Here is a 12,693-nt window from a genome sequence, read left to right as displayed (position 1 = left end):
ATTGCTCAACAAACCTAGTATCATTTTAGGTAATGGAGAATCATTATAGACTTTGGATGAGCAAAGCAAATTAAGCAGTACTGCCCATGAAACAGGTTTGGTATATAAGATGGAGTCAAGAAATTGAGATGGGAAAAAGAAAAACCAAAGTGATTTCAAGGTAGGGGGTTGCACTGTGGAAGCCTAGTTTCTTTGAGATTGAAGCATTGAGGAGTAGTTTACAAACTTAGGAGGTTGTAGCAAGAGGTGTCAACTGAATATTTAAGTTTTATGTGGAAAGGATGACATGATGGAAGCTCTGTATGGAGAGGGAGAGCAGGTACAGTGAAAGAGAGACAAGTGCTAAGCAAGTTTATGGTCAAAGAGGAAAGGGATTAAGGCTTAAATCTTAGTGAATCTGAACCTTGTGAGGATACCATTTGCAAGGAGTTGGTCATGTTGCCGGAGAGACATTATGGAGAAGACACATAGCCTGGTGGATTTAAGGAAAGCCAAGAATTTTAAATTATTTGTATCATGTGAAGATTCAACCAAGAATTTGACATTGTTGAGAATAGCAACCAAATTTTAAATACCAGGAGAAAAACATGAGGCAGATTATGAAATTCCGAAAATAACGAAAAAGGGCCAGTCTTTCCTGGGGGATGAAGACAGAGAGAAAGGTAGAAATGCAAAAAAGGTGAAAAGTGGTATATCGTGATAGCTAGACATCAAAGAATAAAATGGAAGAGTAAGTGTGAGTGAAAAATCTGGAGATACAAGAATCAGTTATTTTCTCTTCTTCCCATCAAGTAGGCATGAGAAAGGCAAGCAAAGGTATAGTTTCTATAAGACTAGATATATAGTGTAGTATTATCTGAGGAAATCCAGTCTCACTTAAGGAGAGTGAGTAATGAAATAAGGTCAGAAAATGATGACTCCAATCTATTTAACATTTATTTTGTGACAATTATAAATAAGGAACTATGCCAGGAGTTTAAGTAAGTGAAATAGAAGTTTTACAAGACGTAGTAGAAAAACTGGACTCACTGTGGGAAACAGAAACATAGAAGGGTAGACACAAACTTGGAAGTTGGGAAGCAGTAGCAGGGGAGTTTTGGACCTCTGCTAGAAAGAGTGAATAACAGGAATTTAGGAAAAGTTGGTTCAGAGGCCTCTACAGAACATCAAAGATGTTTCCAAACAAGGGATATCAAGCCTCTCCACAAACATGGACATATAAATCCATTTCAATGTTTGGAATAGACTGTCTCACTATGAATTAAGCACCCACCTTCATCCATGAAACTGATCATGTTTCAGTTTTGAAAAATTGACTTTCAGATGTTAGTTGGGGAAAGGGCAAGACGAAGGGGTGATTCTTCATAGAATGTGAGAGCAAAAACAACTTTGCTTCTAGAAACAGCTTTCTCTATTTGAAACAGAATACTTACCTGGGGGATTAGAATAACCAACATTTCATTGTTTCTTCACTTCAATAAATTGAATATAATGATGTCCTTAATTTACTAAAAGACCTTGAAATGCCTCTTGAAATCACAGAGAAAAGTGTGAATTGTATGTTTATTTCCTGTTCAACAGCCACCTCAAATGCCACCTCTTCCAAGAAGACCTTTGTATGGGAAGGAGGATATGTATGGATGCATGGAAGGGGGCTGCAGTGGACATAGTTGGTTGCCTGCTAGTATTCCTTCTACATTACCCTCACTGTCAAACAGCCGCATATTTTGGGTAGAATTAAGCCAGTCCAGTTACCCTAAGATTGAATCCTGATTAGCTGATGCCAATCTGACTGGCACAGTCACAAGGCCCCTTACAGCAGAGATAAGTTCATAGATAGGGCATGTGAATCAGGGAATAAGCCAACTTAATACACAGAATTTCCCTGGTTAAAGAGATTAGTCAAGGGTCAGCACAGGGCTTATGTGGTCAAGTTAGGAGGAAGCCCAAGACTCTAGTTGATGCTTTGGGTAAGAAATTTAGTCTATCAACCATTTTCTCATTCTCTCGTGCCCACCCACCCTCTTATCATGGTTGTCATTCCAATATGTCATTGCAAAATTGCATATTCCAAAATACTAGTCATTCTACAACCACAAGGTTAACCAGCCTTGTAATAAACTTGCCACAATAGAAAGAAACTTAGAGAAACAAAACTGCTCCTTGGTGAATATCATAGAGCTGCTGGATCAAGCCTTGCCTGCAACTTCTACCGCTAGTGAACTTTTGAATTTGTAAGTTCATAAATTACCTTTCATTGACTTAAAACCAGTCAAATATGATAACTGAGACACCTTTCTGAATTACCTTTGTACTCATATTTTATTTCATTTTTCTAAATATTTTATTTTTCCCATTTCTTTCAATCTTACCACATATTGTCTTGCACTAAATCTATTTACCTACATTTCTTATCTTTTCTCACACACTTTGAACTCCTTGAGGGCAAGGACTGTAGTTTATGTATTTTCATATTTCTCCCACCTTTCGTGATGTCGCTTTGCATATAGCCATGCTTAATGAATATTTGTAGAATGAGTAAATCAAACTTGTAAACTTGTGCATTTGATCTCACTACCACCATGTTGTAGATAACACGTTAATAATCTAAAACTGTTGAATCAACTGAATATAAAACCATCATTGTTTTATTATTTAATTTTATTATCTTGAGTAAGGAGGGATTTGCATTAAGATTTGGGTACACTGAAGATAGTCAAAGGCCAAAAGAAATTTACCGACTGGGCGTGGTGGCTCATACCTGTAATCACAGCACTGTGAGAGGCTGAGGCAGGCAGATAACAAGGTCAGGAGTTGAAGACCAGCCTGGCCAATATGGTGAAACCCCATCACTACTAAAAATACAAAAATTAGTCAGGCATGGTGGCTGGCACCTGTAGTCTCAGCTACTGGGGAGGCTGAGGCAGAAGAATCACTCGAACTCAGGAGATGGAGGTTGCAGTGAGCCGAGATCACGCCACTGCACTCCAGCCTAGGTGAAAGAGCAAGACCTAGTTTCAAAAAAAAAAAGAAGAAAGAAATTTGTCTTGCTTTTAATTCAAGTCTTGACACTTACTATGCTTGATCTTAATATACTATATCTTACTATATTTACTTTATATATCATATATATGCATCTTACTATATTTGATCTGGGCAGATTTATTCATTTCTCTTGTTCTCAGTTTTCTTATCTATAAAATGGTGATAAAAAATATCAATCTTATAAGATTGTTATAAGGTTTAAATGAGTTAATAAAACCAAAACACTCACATCAATGTCAGATATACTAAATACTTTACAAGTGCTGGCAATTTTCTTGTTCTTCTATGATATTGTTGTGATATTATTATAATGATCATCCAAGTTGAGAAATACTTGTAGGGGTTTTCATGTTAAAAACGTAGATTTTTTGGCCGGGCGCGGTGGCTCAAGCCTGTAATCCCAGCACTTTGGGAGGCCGAGACGGGTGGATCACGAGGTCAGGAGATCGAGACCATCCTGGCTAACACGGTGAAACCCTGTCTCTACTAAAAATACAAAAAACTAGCCGGGCGAGGTGGCGGGCGCCTGTAGTCCCAGCTACTCGGGAGGCTGAGGCAGGAGAATGGCGTGAACCCGGGAGGCGGAGCTTGCAGTGAGCTGAGATCCGGCCACTGCACTCCAGCCCGGGCGACAGAGCAAGACTCCGTCTCAAAAAAAAAAAAAAAAAACGTAGATTTTTAAGAATTAATTTGATTTTTATTTTAACTCACTGTTTAATACAGTTAATTTAGAATTATCTAATTACTTTTTATTGTAATTTTCATTGAGATAATTGTACATGTACTCACATGACACTGTGAGAAATAATACATAAATGTTCCTTGTATACTTTGTTTGGTTTCTTCAAATGGTAACATTTTGTAAAGCCATAATATAATATTCAACCATATTGATGCAATCCAGCAATCTTACTCAGACTTCTCATTTTCATTTGTACTCATTTGTGAGTTCATGCGTATGCATGAGTGTATAGTGTACATGCGTGTGTGAAGTTCTTTACAATTTCATTTCCTGCATTTTTGCCTGTATCTGACAGTCAAGATACTGAACAGTTCCAATACCACACCCACCTCTCATCCTTTCTGTACTTACTTTTTGAGCTCAAAATTAGTTGTGTTTTTTAAATAAATAAAAAACAAACCAAAAAAAACCTTATGAATCAAGCACCCCTACTGCTTGCTATTTCCACTGCTAGCTTACAAGGGTCCAGGTTCATTTGCTAATGGTTATACACTTTTGATGCAGATTTCCCTGAGCAACGATCATTAACATGCACAACCGACTGTGTATCTTTGTGCAGGTATATATATATATATATTACTGTAGTATCTCTATACATATTTATCTCTCTGTCTAGAATGCAATTGAGAATACAAAGTCTCATTAATTTACTTATTCCATACTCCCTAGTCATTTATTTGAATTATAAGAATCTATTCATTATTATTAAAGTCAGACTCATGACTTTGCTGTCTGGCTCAGTCACTCCAAGATTTAATTTCACCATTTATATATAGCATTTTACCCATGTTCATCAGATGTATATGACAGTAAAGTCCATTTGTGGAAAATATTAAAATATAAGTACATGTGGTGTTTTATTTGTATTTTAAATATGAAATACTAACATAAATACAAATATTAAAAATAAAATTATTTCTAGATTATTAATGTCTTCTAAGAGTAAAATTAGTCAGAAATGCCTATCAGTCAACAAGCATATTGATGAAGGTATAAAAAATTACAGAAAACTGAAAATTTATGATAACAAAGGGTAAATGTGGCAAGACGAACTCAGAAGGTGTGCTGTGCATGCTTTAAATAATCTCAGTGCAAAGGGACTAGGCATTCAGGAACTACTTTGGAGATACTTGACCTAGCTATGTTCCCTTCCCAGTCATCTGCTCTGACAGCTGACCAAATCTCTTGAGGTTTTCTCACCAGGAAATGGAAATAAGCCCATTATTTGCAAGAGATTAAATATTGATCAGAATTTTATATTTATTTCATATTAAAATCTATATGTAAGTGCTTCATTATTGAGTTCAATTTCTGTATGATTGTTCAGTTCAAATAGCAACACAATAGAATTTGCTTCTATTGTAAATTCTAAAAAATTAGTAGTACATCATATACAATGACAGAGATGAGTCTTTGTATGAGATTTAGCTCTAACCACAAAATAAGTGTTAAGTGAATGGCCAACATGATAAAATATTGGAAGCAAAACAACTGAAAAGAAAACGATCATAGGTGCTGGAGTCAGAAGGCAAGAGCTCCTGGCTCTGCCGTGCGAAACATTCAAACTCTCTGGGTGTTGGCTTCCACGTGTGCAAAATGACAATAATAATAGAATCTACTTTCTAGTTGCTGTGTGGGTTAAATTATTTGATATGTGTATTGCACTTAAAATGTTCCCAAGTATATAATAATTATTTCAATAAGTGTCAGCTATTACTCAATAAGACGTATTTTCAATTGTAATCTCAACTTTTATTCTGAGTACCCACCCTGATATATAAAACTATATTGAAAAAAATCTTTCACAATTGTTAAAGCAGCAATATAAGAGATCTTGCTATAATACTCAGAGATAACCATGAACAATTAGTTGATTTTGTTATTAGAATTACTGCTTTATCATGAGAATTAACAGTGAGCAACATGTCTGGTTATGTACAATAGAATGAAACTCATAAAAGTTTGCTACCTAAAGTGGGTTTTTAAAATGTATGCTGAGAAGGGCAATCTACAGAGATTTCAGAGTTTTGCTAAATTTTACAAGTAAATGTTGAGTATAGAGGGAAAATCGAGGAGAATGGGTATATAAGCTGTTAGCTTTATATGATATTTCATTTCTCTTTTATCTCCTCTGTCATCATTCCTCTACTAGACATTTCCCAGCACCTTGCTATCTGTTATTGTTATTGCTTATTTATCATATACCATATTTAATACCAAGCATGACATTGTATTGATCAACCCATTATGCCTTTCTAGCTTGTCCATCTACTCGATTCTGATGGCTTTACACATTAGCTCTTTTGAATGATGTTGTAATTGGATTCAGAGTCTCCTGGTGCATACTACTTCTTGAGAATATATTAGGCACTTCAGTAAGCTGCTTTAGTTTTTTCTGGGCAAACAACAGTAGATTTTGCTTTTATGCACTAATTACTCATTCTTACTCCCTTTTGCAAGATTTTCTTCTTCTGCCTCTCTCTTACCTGTTTTCTTTATGATTCTATCTTACATTCTTTTCAATGCCTAATCTTCATGGTCTGCTTAGATGAACTCTTCTTCAACAGCTCCAACTATAAGTTATCTACTGAATAACTAAAAAGGGTAACGCGCCAGACTTTAGATCTCTGTATTGAGTGTATCTAGCTGGCCTTAGGATACTTCTAAGTGGATATCCTACTGACATCCAAACTCAACATGTCTACACTGAACTAATCGTCTCTCCAAACCTGCTGGTACTTAGAGCAGAATATGGCACCTGTGAATTACCGTTAACTCCAGTCTGCTTAATCCCCACAGTTAGTCAGTCACCAGTCCTTGATGAATCTATTTCATAAATAACTTTTTAATGGCCTGTCTTTCTAATCTCTGTGACAATCCAATTCCAGTCCACCAGCATCTCTTTCTCAGGTTATTGCAAATCTTAATAAGTGGTTTTCCTTCATCCAAAATATTTTCCTGGATGCTGTCAAAACAATCTTTCTTAAGTGTGAATCTAATTGCACCATTATTTCAATTAAAACCCTTCAATAACTGCTTGCTCTGAGAATAGAATTGAAACTCCTTGTTGTGACTCCTAGCACTATCCTAGGAGTCAACTTGTTTACCAGCAAAAGCATAAGTTTTGAGATTATATGCCTGCATTTAAATCTGAACTCTTCATTCATCCATCCATCCATCCATTCATTTTTGAGTAACCACTTTGTGCCTAGCATAGTTCTTGCCTCTGTGGATACACTGACAAAGCCTCCCTTCAGGAACTTTTATTTTAGAGGCATAAAATAATTAACAAGAGAAGAAGTATAGTACTTCAGAAGATGACAAAATGCTCTCGAGTGATGGTTGTGATGAAATTGATGTGCATATTTAGTAGTATTCAGAAATATGGAAAAAAGGGGGTAAGTCTTCAAGGTGGAGGTGTATGAAATAGCCTTTTATTTTCTGCAGTAGTGTCATTGTAAAGCTAAGTATTTCTGGAGCACTTTATGTTTGAAAAATGTATTAATTTTTATTATCTAAAAGAATCTCTAGTTGCTTTGTGGAAGGGACGATGAGAAAGCTAGAGTGGAAGCAGGGAAACAGTTAAGAGAATGATTTGCAATTCTTGAGGGCAGATATAAAACTAAAGTTGTAGTAGTGGACATGGTGAGGAGTTGTCTGACTCTGAGCGTATTTCGAATGTACAGCTATAGGTCATCCTAATGGATGTGAAGATAGGAAAAAGAGAAGGATGACTTCAAGGTTTTGACTTGAGAAACTGCACCTGCTGGCATTATTTTTTGAGATGGGAAAGAATTAGGGAAGATCCTATTAATATTTGGATTTCAAAGGAGAGAACCCAGAATCTGTTCTATTTCAGATGGCTGGTACACGTCCAAGTGAAAATATCAGACAGGAAGTTGGATATGAAAGTATAGCATTCAGCTGAATAGTTTGGTGTTGTCCATCATTTGCATATGGTTTTAAAGCCATGGGCTAAGTGAGGATACTCAGGAACAAGTGTTGATCAGGGTATGCTAATAAATGTTTAAGGAATTACTCTCTTCTAAAAAAATGTATACATACACACAAACATACACACACATACATACACATATGTATATATATCAGCAGATTAGTCTATCCCTCTAGATAGGACTCGCTCAGTCTGATTTGCCAGCGTCCCTTCTACCCACTCAGCTATGCATCTGCACTCACATGGAACCTTGTCACTCATCTATATTACCAGTCTCTTCCTTTGACTTTGGAGTTTGTTAATCAGCAGTAGTCCTTCTTTCTAGGTCCTGTCCATTTTATTTATTTACTCCATGCTCTATTAGAAGCTATTTGTCTCAATGTCACATGGCAGATGAAATCATGTATCATTAGTCCCAGCTTCATTAGATCCAAGCCAACATCAGTCATGGCAGAGAAAGGACAAGCTGGAATATACTGCACATTCTAAAGATATTTCTCAATGCAAATAAAGATTATTCTTCAACCGCTTGAAATTTTAAAATTTCTTCTTGTTGAACTGTGAAGCTGACACACTGCATATAGCTGCTGGGTTGTGGGTGCTCAGGAATTATGTTTTCAAGGGAAAATTACCAGGTTGCCTTGAATAATAATACACATGTTTGTGGCATCTTCTTAGAGAAGGCAATAGCAGTATGCAATGAATATCAGTATATTAGCTTTGATCAGTCCTCAAAGTTGAGAGCAACAGGTCAAAACATTTTCAAAATCCTTTTCAAAATATGGTAAAGAAGACTCATTTTATCTTAATTTTTTAAAGTAAAGTGATAATTTCATATATAATAAAAAGAGCCACAAAATTTATTACAGAAATGATTGAATGTGGAAAGATTATACACTGAATAGCCCATGAACCAGGTTTGTCAGGAAGGGATTATAAGGGTCAAAGGGTTACAACTGGATGCTAAACACTGACTGAATTAATTGCCCCCTCAATGAGGGCATAGGGTTAGCTTTCAATCATATGCCATAATTTTTTAAACGATTTTTTTCTTCTCTGGAAGATGTATAGAGTATAACTAAAAAGCAATAAAAAATTTCACATTAAAACCAGAATCATTACTTTGTAGTGAAATAGCAGTCATAATTTCCTCTTCTAAAATTTTTATCCTTTTCTCTGTTCTCTTTGTTCTCTCTGCTCTACCCTTTTCCTTTGCATGAGTTTACATGTCTTGTGATATTTTTCTTTTTCCCTCAGAGCATAGATACAATTTCCTGTGTGGCACTCAGCATCTCCAAGACCTAGGATGTGCCTTGAGAGGTATGGTACTATTTTGAGATAAGTTATAACATAAAACTGTACTAGCTGCCTCGTTTGTGAAAAGTATACCAAATTCTCAGATACGTGGTAAGCAGTTACTGGTAAAAACACAATCCTAATGGTTTTCATAATTGATGTTTGCAAAGCCAGAAATAATTCTGATCATGTTGCATCCCAATTATAGGACTCTAGCAGTGAGAAAGGATTTTGTACTTTATGAGGTTTAGTAAATATTATATTTAGACTTTTTTCTGTAGTAGAAAAAATACTTCAGAAATTTTTTCTTGTACTAGTTTGTGGAACATTAATGAAATACACACACACAGTTTTACTTTTATTGGTAAGATTTCAAGAAGGATGTGACAGATGATTCTCATGGAATATAAAGATTTTTCAGCTAATCTTTAAATTACTTTCATTTTTAATTTTTGTGGCTATATAGTAGGTGTATTATATTTAAGGGGTACATGAGATATTTTGGTACAGGTGTGCAATGTGTAATAATCACAGCACGGGAACTTTAAATTACTTTTAAAAGGAGACATCACTTCTCCATTTTGTTTACCTTTCCCAATAAAGTGTAAGACTCAGTGAGCACTCTCTCAGTTATTTGAAAAATTATTTTGTCTTACTTTGGCATAATTTTTGGAATTAGCTTTCTGCAATGCTCATTGGCCTACACATTAATTATAAACTGCTTGACCTTAATTGATTTCTCATCCATCTATTAGTCCAAATCCATATTTCGGGTTTAAATAACTTAAGGAACATGATCTGACTCATGAAAAACTTCCATTGACTGTACTGGAGTCTGTGAAATTTTGTCAGACATCCAGAATCTAATTCATTGCTACATCCCAGAATACAAACTACAAATGAGAAACTGATGAACTTTGTACCATGTAGCAGGGTAATGTTCTTTTAATGTTTTTCCTGGTTTCAATAAGATTTCTTTATAAATACATAGCATTTATAATGACATTTAGATTCCTGGTAGATAATTATTCACTTATACTAGAGACATATGCTGAATGATTTTCTTACATAAAATATTAACATTACCACTTGTTATTATCATTATTCTTAGTTTCCTTTAAATTTACTTTTTAGGCACCCCAGTTAAGTGCAGCCTATGTACAGAAACAATAAATTTTTGCTGGTTGTTTATTCTTAAAATATCTAGGCCTAGTTTTAATGGCTACAGTAGATAGCTGAAAAATTTTCCTCATGTTGTTGGAATGTAAGATGAATCAAAAGGAAGTTAACAATTCCAGAATGATGGCAGCATAAGGGCACATATTCTACTCCCGAACAAAAACGTACTTCTGTGATCGGAAGTAAACCAACAACAGGTACAGTGCAGTGGGATGCAGAGTGCACAGGGGAGTAATACTGACCAAACACAGACCACAAATCTTAAAGAAGTTCTTCCAAATATGGCAGCATTTAGAACCCAGATACCATTTTTTTTTTCCCTAGGGTAGCACAGACTTATAGGAAAATGAGTAAATTCTGGGAAACCATAATATTAGAGAGACAAAGGTTGGCACTGCAGGCAGGCTCTGAGGAATGATGGGGACTTGAGCTTCTTTCCCACCAGAGTTCAACAACATTCCTAGGCCATGCTGGCATCTCTGGAATGTAAAGTGAGCACTCTGCCCCTCCTCACTTTGCTTCTCCAATCTGACATTTTCGTAGTTACCAAGTTCCCTCAGATAAAGGAGGGGAGAACCCTAATTTGAAGAGGGGAGGCCTGAAGTGGACAGGAACAGTACCAAGGAGACCAGAGGAGGCAAAGCATTAAAAGTTGAAGAAACAGCATAAATAACAGAAGACTGAAACTAAGGTGAGCAGGGAAACTTGCACTCTGCAAGCAATTATCCCAGGTTCCAGTCCTAGTGCACTGTTTACTTGCTTGGTATGTGCTACCAAGCAAGTTTCTTAACCTGTTTGTGCCTCAGTTTTCTCATCAATAAAATGGGGATGATAACCTACATGTAGGAATTAAATGATAATATGTTATTTATATAACAAGAGATTATGACAATACCTGGCACACACCAAGAGTTCTGTAAATGCTGATTGCTTTTATTAAATTAAGTCATTTAATACATTTACTTTAAGTTATTAAATTAAATATTGCTATTACTAAATCTAAATAAAAATGAGATTAAACAACTTATTTATTTAATAGACAAAATCTCCAATGACGTCAAAAGTCGTCTGTATGATATGTAAAAGAGAGCTAAAATAATGCAACTCAAAAGGCAATAGCAAAGGACATTATGCTAGAAACGCTAATCACTATTGCCTAGTCACATTCACTCCGTGTAATAGTATCCCAACAACAGGAATAAGGGCCGCGTTCTTTTTCCTCTGACTCTAGCCCACCTCTGGCTACAGCTGATTGGATCAAGGACAGACACTTGACTAAGGACAGTCACCCTGTGCTTTATGTCCCGACAGAAAAAGGCTCTGGTTAAGATCAATTTTTTTTTTTTTAATTTGGGTAATTAAATCAATGAGCTGAACAGAAGTGTGAATCAGTAACTCCTTGTAGCCATAAATGAAGTACAGTTGAAAAAGGAACACAGGAACTCAAGTTTGCCCTGGGTTGCCTGGTGGGAAACAGATCTGGATCTGCAAAGGTGTTATGTATCTCTGCAGAGGAAGTCTTCTCTGCCCCTGGTTTTGGCCCTCAGAGCCCTCAATGACAGCAGTAGAGTCTTCTACTAAGCTATGTTTCTATGGATAAGGTTGGGATCCTGACAGTGAATAAGGTTATCCTGCAACATGGGGAGCTGAGAATTCTTGGCACCCGAGCCTCTCTGAGGCAGTTACCAATGCAAGCTCCCTCCCACATGTGAGGAGACATCCCTTTTTAAGTCCATCCTGTGACCAAAGCTTGGAATGCAGCACTGGCTTTTGGAAATAAGCAAAGACAGATTAAGGAAGAAAGGGCCTTTACTGTGAGTTCTGACTGATATTTCCCTTCAGGGCCTTGAGGCTTAAGCCTTTCTTTCTAGAAGAATGGGGAGGGGAGGAGCTAGTCCCATTTGTTGCTAAGCGACTAAAGCTTTCTTGGGTCACGTTTGCAGCTATTGAGAATCGGTGACAAGGTGGATGTAGCGATGCAGGGAGAAGCCTCTCATTTCAAGATTTCTGGTTCCGTATTTTAAACCATGGAGTTCCCAAGAACAAAACTGATTGGAAGCCTATCAAAGCTCGAGAATGGTGTTTTTAGAAATAAGCCAAGCCTTAGAAGGAGGGATAAGTTTCAGACTTAAACCAACACAGCAGGGCATCTTATCTTCCTCTGCAAAGTCCAGGCCCAATACAAAGGATGCTAAGAATAAATTTAACAAAAAATATACTCAACCCGTATGAAGAAAAACACACAAATCAACCAACCAAATGAAGGGCCTGAAATAATAGAATGAGTGGAGAGTCATGACATGCCCTTTTTGGAAAGACAGACATTGTAAAGATGTAAATTTTCTGTAAACTATTTGTAAGTATAACAGAGATCCCTTTTGTATTTGACATGACAACATAACTCTCATTTATTTGGAAGACTAAATGTAGGACTATCCAGAAACACTCTGAGAAAAAAAGAATAACAAGTAAGAAT

General features: G+C 36.3%; 1 long non-coding RNA gene across 1 annotated transcript; it reads left to right on the top strand.

Moving 5' to 3' along the window:
* The first annotated feature begins 10,693 nt into the window (after window positions 1-10,693).
* On the top strand, window positions 10,694-12,381 carry LOC117095322. The gene is made up of 3 exons (XR_004441925.1): window positions 10,694-10,908; window positions 11,466-11,540; window positions 12,161-12,381. It is a non-coding gene; the product is annotated as an uncharacterized LOC117095322 (long non-coding RNA).
* Window positions 12,382-12,693: the final 312 nt, after the last annotated feature.

Source organism: Trachypithecus francoisi, unplaced genomic scaffold (assembly GCF_009764315.1).
Source record: "Trachypithecus francoisi isolate TF-2019V2 unplaced genomic scaffold, Tfra_2.0 Lachesis_group13, whole genome shotgun sequence".
NCBI classification, from domain to species: Eukaryota; Metazoa; Chordata; class Mammalia; order Primates; family Cercopithecidae; genus Trachypithecus; species Trachypithecus francoisi.
Note: the sequence above shows the minus strand (reverse complement) of the source record. Positions and strands in the feature narration are given on the sequence as shown.